The 16,185-nt window shown below is 44.0% G+C and overlaps 1 pseudogene; it reads right to left on the bottom strand.

Annotated features, from left to right (window-relative positions):
- Positions 1-3,264: 3,264 nt before the first annotated feature.
- LOC110301427 (R3H domain-containing protein 2-like) lies at positions 3,265-8,224 on the bottom strand (annotated as a pseudogene).
- Between the last annotated feature and the right edge of the window lie 7,961 nt (positions 8,225-16,185).

The raw sequence follows: 16,185 nt of genomic DNA, 5'->3' as shown, positions 1-16,185 counted from the left end.
GAACATGATGTCAAGTGAAATGGCCCAGGCAACAATAGCTTTGTGAATGGTGTTGAGAGAGAATAATCTCCAAGGATATATGCACCTGTCTCTGACCCTACATAATAGAACATGGCCAGGGTAATCCGCTTGCTACCAATTAGTTGGCTGATGATATTGCATAATCAACCAGCTTTCTGTTCCACTGTCTCTACACTGGGAAACTGTAAGGGGTTCTATGGAATCTCAGAAGCAATAATGGCTAAGTCAGATTTGGAAGGGTCCCTCCTTAGATTGTATGGGTGCATAGCTTCTGTGTGCTCCTTGGGCTCATAAAGAGGTGGCTAGAAACACAGAGATCTTGATGTAAATGTACTTTCACAGCAGACTGCCAATATCTTCTTTAGTAAAAATTAATATGGCTCCAAAATAACTTCTGTGTGCACGTCTGTTGTAAGAGACCCATACACATGTTCTTTTTTTTTAAATTTATTTTTATTGGATATTTTATTTATTTATATTTCAAATGTTTACTCCCTTTCCTAGTTTTCCCATCTGCAAGCCCCCTTATCCCACCTTCTTTCCCCCTGCTTCTATGAGGGTGCTCTCCCATCTATCTGTTGGGAGCAACCCTGTTTGAATGTTAACTGCCTTGTCAGCCATAAGTGCTTACTTACAAAGTGTTAGCCTCTGTGGGAAAGTACTAGCCCAGCTGAGTACAAATAGACATAGATCCTGAAGTCAGTGGAGAACAATTAGCTATAAACCTTGTGGATAGGTGCCTAATAACCCATTCTGTTCTGATCTTCCTGCTGAACTGTTTATCCAGTCAATATCCTGTTCCTGGGAACAGGCGCATTACCTAGAGGTAAAGAGACCCCCCTCTATCCCCCTTTCTGCTCCTATGAGTATATAACCTGTGTGGGAAAAATAAAAATTTGTCAGCTTTCACAGGACCTTGTCTTGCTGTCATTCTTTGTGTTTCTTGTTCCCCATTCTCTTCCAGATGCCCCTCAATTCCCTGTTCAAATGTCCCGTGGATCAGGATACCCACCCACTCTCACCACCCTGGCATTCCCCTACACTGGGGCGTTGAGCCTTCAGAGGACCAAGGCCCTCCCACTGATGCCAGATAAGACCATCCTCTGCTACATATGCAGCTGGAGCCATGGGTCCCTCTTTGGTTGGTGGTTTAGTCTCTGGGAGCTCTAGGAGGTCTGGTTGGTTGATATTGTTGTTCTTCCTATGGGGTTGCAAACCCCTTCAGCTCCTTCTGTCCTTTCCCTAACTCCCATTCTTCAGTTCAGGAACATCTACGTTGATTCTAGTTTTGAGGTATTACTAATAATGCTGATGAGTAAATGACTAAAGTTGATCAAGTGTCCCTTAGTGGGACTCTTAGATATAGTGGGACAACTTTTGGCTCTAAGCCCAGGAATGGTTTAGCTGGGTCTTGAGGTAGAACTATCTCAATTTTCTGAGAAACCACCAAATTGATTCCCAGAGTGGTTAGACGAGTTTGCACTTCCACCAACAATGTAGGTGTGTTCCCCTTGCTCCACATCCTCACCAACTTGTGCTGTCTCTTGAGTTTTTAATCTTAGCCATTCTAATGGGTGTGAGATGGAATCCCAGAGCTGTTTTTTTGGGGGGAGGTATTTTATGAATTTTTAAATTTTTTTATTGACTTTATCCCAATCACAGCTATCCTTCTCTCTGCCCAGTTCCATCCTTATAAATCACCCTTCCCATTGTCTCTTCCCAGTTTCCTCAGAGAAGTGGAGCCTCCCTTTGGTACCACCCCATTGTGAATCATCTAATTCCAGCAGGTTTAGGCACATGCTTTCCCCCTGAGGCCCAACAAGGCAGTCCAATAGATCTAGCATATCTACATTTCACTCATACATAAACTAATATACCTTTACCTCAGCACCTCATGGAGCCTTTTCTAAAATTGACCATATCACCAGTCACAAAGTAAACTTCAACAGATACAAGAACATGAAATTTCATCTTGAATCTTTTATCAGACCACCATGGATTAAAGCTGGACTTTAACAACAACATAAACACCAGAAAGCCCACACATTCATGGAATCCAAGCAACTCTACTCAATAATCTCTAGGTCTAAGAACAAATAAAGAAATTAAAGACTTTCTGGAATTCAATGAAAATGAAGGCACAACATATCTAAATTTATGTGGCACAATGAAAGCAATGTTAGGAGGAAAGTTTATACTACTAAGTGGCTCCATAAAGAAATTTAAAAGTTCTCATACCAGCAATTTAAAAGTAAACCTGAAAAATCTAGAAAAAAAAAAAAAGCAAATACACCGAAGAGGAGTAGAAGGCAGGAAAAATCAAAATCAGGGCTAAAATCCATCAATTATAAACAAAGAAAACAATACAAAGAATCAATGAAACCAAGTTCTGATTCTTTGAGAAAATCAACAAGATAGACAAACCCTAAGCTAAACTAACTAAAAGACAGAGATACAGTATTCAAATAAACAAAATCAGAAATGAAAAGTGTGGCATAACAATAGACAATGAAGAAATTCAAAGAATCATTAGGTCTTATTCAAAAGCCATACTCCACAATCTTGGAAAATCTTAACGAAATGGTTGATTTTTCTTTTTTTATATTTATAAACAAAACCAACCTCCCCCCAAGTAACTCCCCAAACAAACAAACAAACAAAAAACCAGATTAAATAAAATTTACAGTGAACCCAGCAAACATCTGTATGTGCAATTAAATACTGTGTCTGTTATTGTGGCACAAACCTCAAACAAACAATATACAAGTGTTCTGGGGATGGATTAGGGATGAGGGGAGTCCCAAGTTTTAACTCTGTGGGATTTGGGGAGACAAGATGGGGAAAGTGAATGAATGGGGAAATCAATTTATTTTTCTTAATTCTGTCCATATAAATATATTCATGAAGACCAAAAGAGGGGAGGGAGATTGGGCTGGTGATGAAATGGGAAAAGGGGAGGGCGGAGCCTTTCAAGTCTACTCTGCCAAAAATATGAAAGAAATTAGTTTTATGGTGGGAGAAGAGATTTAAAAAATGATAGAAGATGGGAAGGAGGGGGAGACAGAAGGGGACCAACCAGGGAAAAGGTGGACCCGTGGCAAGGGAGTCCCATGCCAGTGTGAGAATCTGTTTGCTTCTCTCTTCAGACATAATGGAATTGGGCCAGTCATCCCTCTGTCTGTCTGCCTTGGCTCCCTGTGCTTGGCCCTTGCTCCCACTGTGCCAGCCCCTCCCCTCCCCTAGCTATTGAGAGCTAGCTTGTTCCAGGAACTTCAGGTCGTAGTTCTTTTTAGCCACTAGGAGTTTGAAGCGACTCACAGAGTTGTTGAGGCGAAGGGAGGCGTTCTGGGCGGCCAGGGGGCTGGGGAACACAGCCACTATCGAGTAAAGGGCTGCGAGGTCCGGGTGGCGGCCTTTCTCAGCAGTCCCACCTGTTGTCCCCCCTGCCTGCACCAGGCAGCCCCTGAGCATCCTTAAGCCACTGGATCTTGGCACCAGACATGCCAAGCTGGGTGAAGAGTTTGTCAGCCTCTGTATGGGTGATTCCTTCAGGGAGGTCAGTCACCTCCAGCACCCTTCCAAGCACAACATCTGCTGTCCCCAGGTCAGTGGAGGCAGATTTCAGTGCTTGTCTCTTGCCACGGTTTCCGTGCTTCAATCCTCTCTGTCCCTGGTGCACCGTGTAAGTGACTGGCCATGGAGCAAGGGAGGGCAGATGGACAGATTGTACTGTAATGGCTGACCCAGTAGGGAATAGCGCTTGTCACCCTGTGCAGGACCCCCCAGGCCGGGGGAATGGTGTGAGGACAGGCAGGGGGCTGAGTCCAGTGCAGACGTTGCTGAGGCTCGTGACAGGAGAGGGTGCTGGAGACTGGTTAGGAGATGTGACGGGGCTGCTCCCCACTTGTGCATTGGCCTGGGGGTTACCATCAGGGCTGTACAGGTCTCCAGGCTTCTGACCACGCTGGTCCACGCTGTAGTATTTGCAGTGACTCCATTGAACCATGGATGGGTTCTGGGGGTCTGGGGTCCGTTAGGGACATTCAGTTGCATGACCACCACACCTAGTCCAAAAGGTGACACTCCTGAGTACTGCTGTGACATCTGTGGTGGGTTGCAGGGAGAGGGAGACTGAGGCATCTGGTACTGCTCAGAGCCAGGAGGCTGTAGAAAGCCCACAGAAGGGCTCATACCGTTCTGCTGAGCTGGTGGGATCATGCTGTAGTACACAGGCACACCTCCTGTTGGGAGGTCTCCTTGCACAGACTGGCTGGCAGGAACCAGCATGGGCTGCTGGAAGGGCAGCTGGACCACTTGTGAATCACTGCCCACAGTGACTTGGTAAGAAGGCAGTGGAGTATACTGGACCACCAGGCCTTGCATATGGCCTCCCATGCTGCTCCTCTGGTTGCTGAGTAGGCCCTGGTTCTGAGGCTGCTGTACCCCAAGCATGCCTTGGTAAGCTGTCTGCTGCTGGTTAGACATCATGGGCTATAAGCCAGGCTGCTGGGATGCTTGAGGCAGCTGTTGACCACGCTGGGGGCTATAGGCCACCGGGTGAGACAGAGGTTGATATTGCTGGTTGGAATTAGGATACTGTCCAGGAGGGTAGTAAGAAACCTGGATCTATTGAGGGGGCTGCATGTAGCCTTGGGGTGGCAGGACTTGCTGGGTAGGTGGAGCATGGCTAGAAGTGAAATAGTTGGAAGTGGGAAGGGGCTGTCCTGCAGAAGCCATGATGAAACTAGCTTGCTGAGGATGCTGGGAGATAAGTGGGGGCTGGAACAAAGCCGAGGAGGCGTCAGCTGCTTCAGTAGAACCTTGGCGGCTAAGGCTCATTTGTCCAAAGGGGTTGCTGAGGTCTTCTGCCTGTGAAATCATGTGATTATTCAAGGGTGGCTGGTGTTGAGGAGTGGGTAGGAGAGCAGGAAGTTGTTGTTGTTGCTGCTGCTGCTGCTGCTGCTGCTCCTGGGCAGTACAAGGAAGGCCCCGGACAGACTGGGGTGAGGTGACCTGGTTGCACACTTCTGGGGCACCTAGTGCCATGCCTGGCCTGGAGAGCCTGCCTGCACTGCCACCTTTACTGCTGCCAATGCTGTCGCCTCGGGTGAGGATGGAGATTCCACTGAAGCTGCTGGCTTTGGTGACAGGTGGTCGCATGGTGCGGACAGAGCCATCTGAGTCTGTGCTGCTCCAAGGCGTGGCTCCAGGGATTTGAGTTCGCTGTCTGTGCTGCTCTGTCGGCTACTTGAGGTGCGGCTCAGCCCTTCCCGGTTTCCCCTGATGTCATTCAGATATACATTCTGTCCGGTCTCTCGGGCAAATATTCTCTCTCAGATCCTTTGATATTCCTCCTCTCTCTTCTATTGACTTGCTCCTCCTTCCATCCTGCAATGGAACTCTGTGGAGAGTCGTGAGCAATCGCCATTACAAGATGGCGCCTCTGTGCCTAACTGGCAAACAAGTAATGTGCGCAGGTGCAAGAGTGAATTCGCGCCAAGTCACTGCCCATCCCAGGGTGTAGCAATGAGGTGATGGGCAAGCAACAAATCAGGTGCTGACACGACACACCAAGGTGTATATAAGCAGCACCATTTTCCAGGGTTCGGGGTCTTCCTCCTGATGAAGCTTTAAAGCTTTGCTGCAGTAGAATCCGGTTGTCTGAGTGTGTTCTTGCTGGCGAGGCACAAGCTCAGGACAGAACTCTCATCTGGTTATCATCTTGGTCCATACTGCCATCATCTCTCCTGAGAATGAATCTCTGTTGAAATTCTGTGTTCTTTTCATCTTTTATATGTTCTGAGAACCTCTGTTCAGGGATCCTTGTGCTGCTGGTTTTGTTGATGATGACAGTTTTTCCTGTTTGATCAACATTGTGGTCCATCCCAAAGTAGGCAGCTACCTGGTGTAATAGCATCCGGTGATATGAGGTCATCTGAAGGAACTTCTTGAACTGGTTGTTGTCATTGATGAAGTCCAGAATCTCTAGACAGATATAACTTACTAAAGTTAAATCAAAATCAGATTCATTTTGATTTCTATTTATTTGATGACTAAGGATATTGATCATTTCTTTTAAGTGTTTCTTAGTCACTAGAAATTCTTCTGTTGAGAATTCTTTGTTTAGCTCTATGCTCTATTTTTTTTAAATTAGTTTACTTGGGTTGATAGTGCCTAATTTCTTGTGTTCTTTATGTATTTGGATATTAGTCCTTTGTCAGATGCAGGGTTGGTGAAGATCTTTTCCTGAAAGGAGTGAATTGGCCTGAGCCAGGCTGATTCCATGACAGGCTGTAAACTACCAGTTCAGGATCAGGCCTGAGTTTCTACTTACCAGAAATGTGCAAGTCAGTTACCAGAACAACCACAGGCTTATATAAAAGGGACCCCTCCCCAGCTTGCAAAAGGACAGTTAACCAAGCTTGTGGCCAAGAGGTCCTTGGCATGATGCAAGAATAGTTAGTTAAGTTTGCTTGAAGCAAGACCCCAACCAATCATAGCATCACTCAGACCCCCAGAGATAGAACCCACCAATCAAGATATATATCCCCTACCCATCCATGATGTTCCTCTTTTTGGCTTTAAAACTGAATCTGTAAATTGAGTTGGGTCCTTCCATCCTCATGGAACTGGGTTCCTCCATGTAGGAATTATACAACAAATGCCCTTTGCTTTTGCATACTATTTGAGTCTGGTGAATCATTCTTCAGTACCCTAGCAATTTCGTGTCATGGACTTTAACCACTTCTTTTCAAGTTGTTGGGCATACTGCCAAACCATTACTAATACCCATGTGTCAGTCATTTCTCCATTGAAGATAAGCCTTTGCACATACTGTCTGAACTTGTTTCTTTTATTGCTCTCATTCACAGTCACATTTGTGTGTGAGTCTGTGTTGTTAAATTCATCCAGTTGATTTTTTTCCCTCTATGATAACAGTTTTATGGGACTCTATGCATTAATTTGCATTTTATAAAGTATCTAATATATCTCTATTTATCAGCTACCATCTTAAAGATAATTGACAAATGTGATTCTTTGTAGAATGTTAAAAGTGGTCAGGGGGTCTCTGTGATTATCTCAGAAGGTAGGTCAATTCATTTCTAAATAAAAACTAAGAAGTTATTGTCTTGCCCCTCCCAGATAAAATTGAATTAGGTTTATTTTATTGCACATTGCTAAGGGGAAAGCACGTTACATACAATGTGACAGGGTTGCATCATTACTCAGTGATCCCATCTCTGGAGCATCAGTGACTGTTAGATTCATCATCTGGTTCCCGTCCGCAGTTATCTCATTTCAAGACAACTGTGACTCCACTTGGTATCTGACGGGTTTTGTACAATGCTTTGAGGTTAACAATAACCACTGACACCAACCCAGCAGTTTGTTATTACTTTTGACCAACAGTTTTGGTAGATAGGCAAGCTGAATATAGTCTAATTAATTACTATTTTTACTGTGTATGTGTCTCTATGGGTCAAAATGTCAGAGTAGGCATTATATTGATTTTACAAAATGGTTCTCTTAACTATGTAGTAAAGGATTATTTGAAATTCTCTCTGTCTGTCTTTATGTCTCTTTGTTTTTCTTAGTCTGACCCTCTTTCTCTGTCTCTGTCTCTGTCTGTCTCTCTGTCTCTCTGTCTCTCTGTCTCTCTCTCTCTCTCTCACACACACACACATATACAAAAACTACCTAGATCTATATATTTATTGAATTCATTATCAAATGTATAAAAACTCCTTTTATAACACCCAAATATTTGATTGACATCTTGGACTTCCAGAAAAATGGCAGTTCATTAAGTCTAGTAATGCCCAAGAAGTATGGGTTCTCATCTCACTTTGTACTTCATACTCAACTGCAGTGTACTTGGGGAAGGGCTCCAAGGGATATAATCATACACTCGTGGCAAGCAGAACTCAATTAATTTTAATCGAGAAGATTTCTTCTCTCTGCATTGCCTTAAGTTTAAAAAAGCTGTTGGCAAGTCATGAGTTGGCATTGTGATGGCTTAAGTTAAATTTTAACCACCAGACTTAGGAATATATTTCCTGTTATGTGGTTTATAGAGTTTCTTTATAGGTTTCCTATCTGTTTCAGTCCTAGGGACATTGAGAAGAATTGATATTTGCTGGAATCTCTGAAGGTCAACATAATCTGGGCACTGTGTCCTAACCCTTATGATGTACTTACTCATCTTGTCGGTGGCAGTTTTAAGTCCTGTCATTTGATTTCTGCTATTCTGGCAACTTGATTGTTCTTACTATTGAGATCACTAGTCAGTCTCAGTTGCCATTATCTCCACTGTCAATATCTGTTAAACTAAGAGCTAAGGGATAAAGACTCTGGTGGTTTGAATAAAAATGTCCCATAGGGAGTGGTTCTATTAGGAGGCATGTCCTTGTTGGCAGAGGTGTGTCTCACTCTCTATCTCCTGACTGTGGATCCAGATATAGTCTTCTCAGCTCCTTCTCCAGAACCACACTGTCATTCTTTCTGCCATAATGATAATGGAATGAACCTCTGAAACTAATCCAGCCCTTTCTAAGGGTTGCAATCATCATGGAGTTTCTTCACAGCAATAGAATTCCATTTAGGCCAAGAAACCTTCTAAAATGGGAGTACTACTGCTTGCACTATACCCCACAGATAACCTAGTATGTGCAGTTTACTTGATTCATTCTTTTAACCTGTTTATCCTTGCTGAGGAGTGACAGCAGTAAGCCTACACATTTTGCCAATGTTCTGTCATGGAAACTAACACAATGCAGCCAATCTTTGGGAAGTGTAAACCAGTTTCCTCAGGGATTAAGCTGTGTAACTGGCATCTGGTGAGTTCTCTTTCATAGCAGTTTCCCTCAGTGAGGTCTAAGTGTTTTCTAACAGAAGAAGTCTAGTTTTCTCAGATGCAGGAAAGCAAGCTAGTCCTGCAGGTCAGGGGGCCTTATGTGCCTTGTAGTTTTGAGATGTTCATTTTTGTGAGCCTATCCAGATGTGCTCCTTCAGGTTTAGCAGTGATTTGCTTGCTAATGAAGGTTCTAGAGCTCATTGTGAAACATGGAGAAAGTATGGATTCAAAGGATGGCTTTAAAAGTCCATAATATTCATATCTACACTTAGTATTTGATTTTCTTAAACATGTGTACTCATCCACAAAAGATACATATTGTTATTTTCTATGTGTTTAGTTTGTTTTGAAGGCTCTTGCTTGGTTTTATACGCATTCTAATTTATGCTCAGGGTATATGCAGATATTGAGGTGTCCATATTAGTATCCATGTACTTACTTCAGCCAAACTATGACACTAATCACTGTGGTGTTCTTTTTGGTGGGTGAATACGCTCATTATTCTGTGGTGTGTGCAACTACAAGAGGAGACAAAATTCATACACAAATCCCATATTCCAGGATTTGTCTCCTGTGGCCACTTTTGGCACCAATTCTATATCTAACCCAGCAAATAGACTAATAATTAGGGGAAAGAAAATTCAATATAGGAAAATTTAAATGGCAAAATCTAATTTAAATAAAGCCAGAAACTCTACATTATATAGACTTTGCAAAAAAACTAAGCACCTCAAAATCAGGATTCATTCTATTCTATGTACTGATACTTGGTCTTTGTTAAGGGGTATCACAAGTAAGCCTACTTATGTTTCCTGGGTTCTGCTGGTGGACATTAACACAACCCTGACGTTCTTTGAGGTGTACAAACAGTTTCCTCAGATATTAACACCCGATGAGTACTTGTTTTAGATTAATGGACAAATGAAGGTTATTAGTCATTTTTTTTTCAGGAAAGCAACCGTGAACACAATGGATATAAAGAACATTAGAAGACAAACAAACAAAAAACAAATACATGCCAGTAGGTGATGGTAATGAAAATTTTTAGAGCCTGAGGTCAGAGATTGCTTGTAGGTAAGAACACCTACACGTGAGATAATCCATAGGAGTGATATTTTCCACAGGAGTGGGATCTCCCACATGTGTGAGATACTTCACTTGGGTGCAGATACTGATCCAGAGTTTAATGGGTGGATTTGGTTTATGAGATTTGCCAGGTGACTGTTCAGAGATACTTGTTAGAGAGTATAAGTGTTTTGTTGAGATTTTTTTTTGGAAGTCATTAAAGAAATTACTCTGGAGCCAACATGCTGCTGCTGATACCACAGAGAGCCCTCAGGAATCTGAATGGGGGCCTTCTCTTTCTATGATGCCTTTGTAACAATCCATTATTACCCTGGACTGATAAGGCTTAACAAAGCAAGGTGGTTAGCAAAGAGATATTTATTAGATCAGATTGAGTTTCCTAAATCAAGAAAATGAAAGATGAGTTAGGAGGTGAGATTAGCAATTTGCTATTGGCATAGATAATATAACATATACAGATTGGCATTGAGCTAAAGCAAGAACCATTATGTAAGTGTGGGTAATGAAGTTCAAAAGTATCCCTCCCAAAGTCTAGAAGTTAGAACAGAGTAGAAAGTTGCATGAAAATCAAGAGTAGAAGTTCATGAAAGTCAGGCTACCCAGCAGTAACAAATTCAGCAGGAGCTAACTGGAAGCATACAGGCAATGCCCTAAGCTACATCAGAACTGTCTGGAACAAGATGAATCCATTTCAAAGCTGGCTGGAATAGTTGAATCCAAGTTTTCTCCAGAGATGAATGATAACTGAAAGAAAATGCTGAAGATGGAAGGAGAGACATGATGGAAGCTAGCTGAGGTTGTGGTAAAAATGACAGCTGTGTATTGCCCGCGCTTTTGTGTGTCCCCCTGGTAAGAACACGCTCAGGGCAACCGGAATCTTCTGCAGTACAAACTTTATTGCTTACCCCATCAGGAGCCAGTGGAGAAAGGAGCCAGAGAGAGAGAGATGGCGGAGCCCCCTCCCTTTTTTATGGAGGACTGTCCTCCGCCTCGGACGTGTCACTCCCTGATTGGCTGCAGCCCATCAGCCGGAGTTGTCGTCACGGGAAAGGCAGAGCACATGGCGTGGAAAGCTACCCCGGCACATGCGCAGCTTGCTTGTTTACTACTTAGAACACGGGTGTCAGTGTCATCAGCGCCATCTTGTAATGGCAAATGTGAAGGCGGCTCCTTACATCTCCCCCTTTTCTTTTATATAAGAGCAATAGGCCACCCATATTAATGAGAGTGGAGATAGAGGTCAAATCCCCAGTGTGTAAAATAGGGGCTTTACACAAAACCTCCTCCCAGGCTCATCACCCAAAGGGGTCTTGGTCCGCTCCCGTGTCGTTTTTCCTGGGGGAAGGACACTTGGACACTCAACCTTCTTGAAAGATGACATGTCTCCCTAGAATAGGCTCATATATGCCACAGAGCCCTTCTACTGCAGTGCTTAGCCATGCAACTCTCTCGGGCTGCTGAAGCACACTCACTCTATCCCGTGCAATGAGACTAGCCTCGTGGGGTGCAAGAGCTGAGTGGCCAGCGACCTATTGCTTAAGCATAGATAACCATATATCAGGGGAAGCACCATGTTCTAGTGCTGCAAGCGCCTGGGAAATAATCACCATGTCTCTCCTGGTTTGGGCCTTAAGCTTACAGACCAATCAAAGAAGCAACACTAATCCACAGCAAAGAACAGCTCCAAATAATTCCACCCCCACCCATTCTTTAAAGAAGGAAAATGTTGAAAAGATAGTCCTTAGGTCAGGGACAGGTCCAAGTGCGTGGGGCAAGTCTCAATTTTTTAAAGGGTCTGTTCAAATTTAGCCGTCCAATTCTGTATCTCCCAATGCTGCTCTCCCTTTGTTGTTATCGTACTGGACATCACCAAGACGAGGGACATCAGTATTCCTTTGGTCAGTCTGGATTTTTCGGGTGAGTCTTTCTGGTATCCAAAATGGGTTGTCTTCATTCTGTGGAAAAACACAAACAGCTCCCCTGGATCTTATCAAAATAGGATCCGGGCCTTTCCATTTGTTATTTAAAACATCTTTCCATTTAACCATCTCTTTGGGCCTATCTGGCTCTGAACAATGTCGTTCAGCCGCGGTATGGCCATGAGAATCAAGATTTAAAAAATTGAGTGTAAAGAGTGCTGTGGACACAGACACTCTTGGTACTCGGGGTAGAGCCTCCTCGACTCCCCCTTTCTGTTTTATTAGATAGGATTTGAGGGTGCGGTGCGCCCGCTCAATAATACCCTGTCCTTGGGGGTTGTATGGAAGTCCAGTCAGGTGGGTTACGTCCATCTAACGGCAGAACTGTTGGAATTTTTGAGATGTATAAGCTGGTCCATTATCAGTCTTAAGGAGTTTGGGTTTTCCCCAAGCACTCCATGCCTCAAGACAATGTTGAATCACATGTGAGGCCTTTTCTCCAGTTAAAGGAGAGGCAAACATGATGCCAGAGTATGTGTCAATGGACACATGGAGATATTGAAGTTTTCCAAAGGAAGAAACATGTGTAACATCCATTTGCCAGACCTGTAGAGGTCGAATACCGCGTGGGTTAATTCCCACATGAGGAACTGGCAAGAACTCACAGCAGCTTTGACATTGAGTAACAATGTCACGGGCTTCTTTTCTCGTCAAGGAGAAACGGCGGCGTAATGTTTCAGCCGCCACATGAAAATTGTTATGAAAATTTCTTGCAGCCTCTATCGGGGATGTTAGGGCAGCAGCCACCACTTTAGTGGCTTTATCTGCCAGATCATTCCCCAGAGCCATGGGGCCAGGTAGGCCTGAATGGGCTCTAACATGAGTAATATAAACAGGAAATCTTCTAGATAACAAAACTAATTGTATCTGCTGAAAAATATTGGCAACTTTACTGGAAGGCTTAATCACTCCAGCCACTTCTAAAAGATTTACAGCATTAACCATATAACAGGAATCTGACACAATATTAAGGGGTTCTAAAAAGGTTTTTAAAACTTCTAAAACCACTAAACACTCTACCACTTGAGGTGAATTTTCATTATATTGTTTGGATACTACTTTACCATTAGCCACATAGGCACCTATGCCAGTTTTTGATCCATCAGTATATACCACAACCCCATTTTTAAGTGGGTTTCTTACTGTTATTTGTGGAAACACAACAGATTGATTTTGGGCGAACTGTAAAATTGGATGTTTTGGATAATGGTTATCTATTTGTCCTGAAAAGGAGGTAACTAAAACTGCCCAATCATTAGATGTGGCTGCCAAGGTCTGAACCTGTGCAGCGGTATAAGGTACAATTAAAAGATAGGGATTTCGTCCAAAATGGGTGATCGCTGCTTTTAGGCCTTTAAGGGCGAGCTGTGCAATTGCATCAGGATACCAATTTATTATTTTAGCTGGAGATACATTTGGATGGATCCACAACAATGGCCCATTCTGCCACAAAACTGCGGTTGGCAATTGTGCTGTCTTAAAGACACATAAACTAAAAGGCTGCGAATCCTCAATACGTTGTAATTGTGCATTCTGTAAGGCATCTTCCACCTTTTGTAAGGCCTGGCTAGCAGCTAGAGTAAGAGCCCTAGGGGAGGAGATATGAGAATCTCCTTCTAAAATATCAAACAAAGGCCTTAACTCAGCGGAAGGAATCTTCAAAAAAGGTCTGAGCCAGTTAATATCCCCTAACAGCTTCTGAAAATCATTTAAGGTATGGAGGTGATCTCTTCTTATCTCTACCTTTTGGGGCACAATTTTATTTGGGGACACCACAGAGCCCAAAAATTGTCCTGTATCAGAAATTTGGACCTTTTCTGTGGCTATCTGTAAACCCCACTGACTTAAAGTCTTAAGTAGAAAAGGATATGCCTTTTGTAGTATGGTAAGGTTTTTATGGCATAGAAGGATGTCATCCATGTAAAGAAGCAAAATTAAAGAGGGGAATTGTTCCCTCACTGGCAAAAGAGCTTCTTGCACATAAAGTTGGCACATTGTAGGACTATTGGACATTCCCTGTGGTAAGACCTTCCATTGATACCTCTTATCAGGTTCCATGTGATTAATAGAGGGGATGGTAAAGGCAAATCTGGGCCTATCCCTTGGACACAAAGGTATAGAAAAGAAACAATCTTTAATATCTATAATAATTAAATTCCAGCCACGTGGTAAGGCGGAAAGTACAGGGAGACCTCTCTGTACGGGGCCAAATAAGTTCATTTGCTCATTAATGGCTCTGAGGTCATGGAGCAGTCTCCACTTTCCTGACTTTTTCTTAATTACAAAAATTGGAGTATTCCAAGGTGAGGTAGATGGTTCAATATGGCCCAGTTTTAATTGTTCATTTACCAGTTGAGTCACAGCTTCCAGTTTTTCAGAGGATAGGGGCCACTGAGGAACCCATATTGGATCCCCTGCTTTCCATGGTATGGGTCGTGCTGCCCCAATGGCTCCTAGAAAAAACCCAGACCCTGTCTATCTTGGTTTCCAGTGGGTGAGATGGGCTCTGTCCTTCCTTGCTCTTGACGTCCTAACCCTTTTCCCTCTTTATAACCCATCTTTGCCATGATATTTCTTACTTTAACCGAACACCCTCCCGACGGGGCATTCTCATTGGACAAAACAAGGCCCAAATGCTGCATAATATCCCTCCCCCAGAGGTTAACCGGGAGTGGGAGCACATAAGGTATGAATTTCCCTCGCTGCCCCTCGGAGGATTCCCATGTCAAGGCAACAGAGCTTATAGTGGGACATGATTGATATCCTAGGCCCTGTAATGAATGAGATGACTCTGTGGTGGGCCATGCTTTGGGCCACCAATGTGTAGAGATTATACTTTTATCTGCTCCGGTATCAAGGATGCCTTCAAACTCTTTTCCGCTGATCTTAAGGCGGAGCTTAGGTCTATCATTCAAAGATACAACCAAATAGGCAGAATCATTTCCAGAGGAGCCCATTTTCTTTGTCTCAGGTCCTGCAGATTTCTCCCTGGTATTATCAGGGAGGAGCAGCAGCTGAGCTATCCTATCTCCTTTACTAATAGAAAAAACGCCCTTAGGGCTTGAACACAGGACCTGTATTTCAGGGGAATGTTGACAATCCATAACTCCAGGGTGGACTACTAAGCCCTGCAAGGTGAGTGAACCCCGGCCGAGAATAAGGCCCATGGTTCCAGGGGGCAAAGATGGTATAGGCTCCACCGGCACCGGCTGAATACTCATTTGAGGCATTAGTAGGAAATTGGAGGTGGCGCGCAGGTCCACCCTTGTGGGTCTTCCTGGGTCGCCTCTCTGACTGCTTCCTGGGTCCTGACAAACCGGTTCCCATATCTTTGAGGGCCCTGGGACCGAGGGCCCGATAGCCCGTTTTTTGACACATCAGCTGATTGGTTATCAGGTGGGGGAAGGAATCTGCCCTTTATATCCCTCACAGAGCAACACTGGTCGGCTCTATGATAGCCCTTGCCACACTTAGAGCAAAGAGTGAGGGTCCCCCCCTTTTTGTCTGGAGCTCTACAATCTTTCTTAAAATGCCCAGGCCTCCCACAGTTAAAACATGTCCTCCAATCATTTCTGCCTATGAAGCGTTTTTGGGATTGGAGGATGGCAGCCGCTAAGCCTGCATTGGTGAGAGGTCCCCTGAGCTCTCGACAAACCCTGAGCCAATCCTGTAAGCCTTTATTCTTTCTTGGGGCTATGGCCGTTCGACACTCCTGTGTGGCTTGCTCATAAATGAGCTGTTCTATCAGAGGTGCGGCTTGCTCTGAATCTCCAAAAATACGCTCTGCTGCCTCTGTCATTCTGGCCACAAAGTCTGAGAAGGACTCCTGGGGTCCCTGGATGATCTTGGTTAATTGTCCAGTGGCTTCACCTGTTCGGGAGAGCGCCTTCCAGGCCTTAATAGCCGCGGAGGAAATTTGGGCATAAGCTCCCCAGTGATAATTTGTTTGATCAGCGGTATAAGCTCCCTGACCCGTTAACAGGTCAAAGGTCCAATCTCTCTGCTCTGGAGTCAAAGCGGCAGCATTTGCTCGGGCCTGAGTTTGTGCAGCCTCTTGCCATAGTGCTCTCCATTCCATATATTTGCCCATACTGGGGAGAGCGGCTTTTGCAATCATTTGCCAGTCGGCAGGAGTTAGTGCCATGCCAGCAAGCCTGTCTAACTGCACCAAGGTAAAATTAGCATTGGTTCCATATTTACGGACCGATTCAGCAAGCTCTTTAATCTGTGTATAATCTACCGGAG

The sequence above is a fragment of the Mus caroli genome, unplaced genomic scaffold (assembly GCF_978045245.1).
Source record: "Mus caroli unplaced genomic scaffold, Mus_caroli_1 scaffold_11, whole genome shotgun sequence".
Classification (NCBI taxonomy): Eukaryota; Metazoa; Chordata; class Mammalia; order Rodentia; family Muridae; genus Mus; species Mus caroli.
The sequence above is the reverse complement of the archived record's forward strand: the minus strand, read 5'-3'. Positions and strand labels throughout refer to the sequence as shown.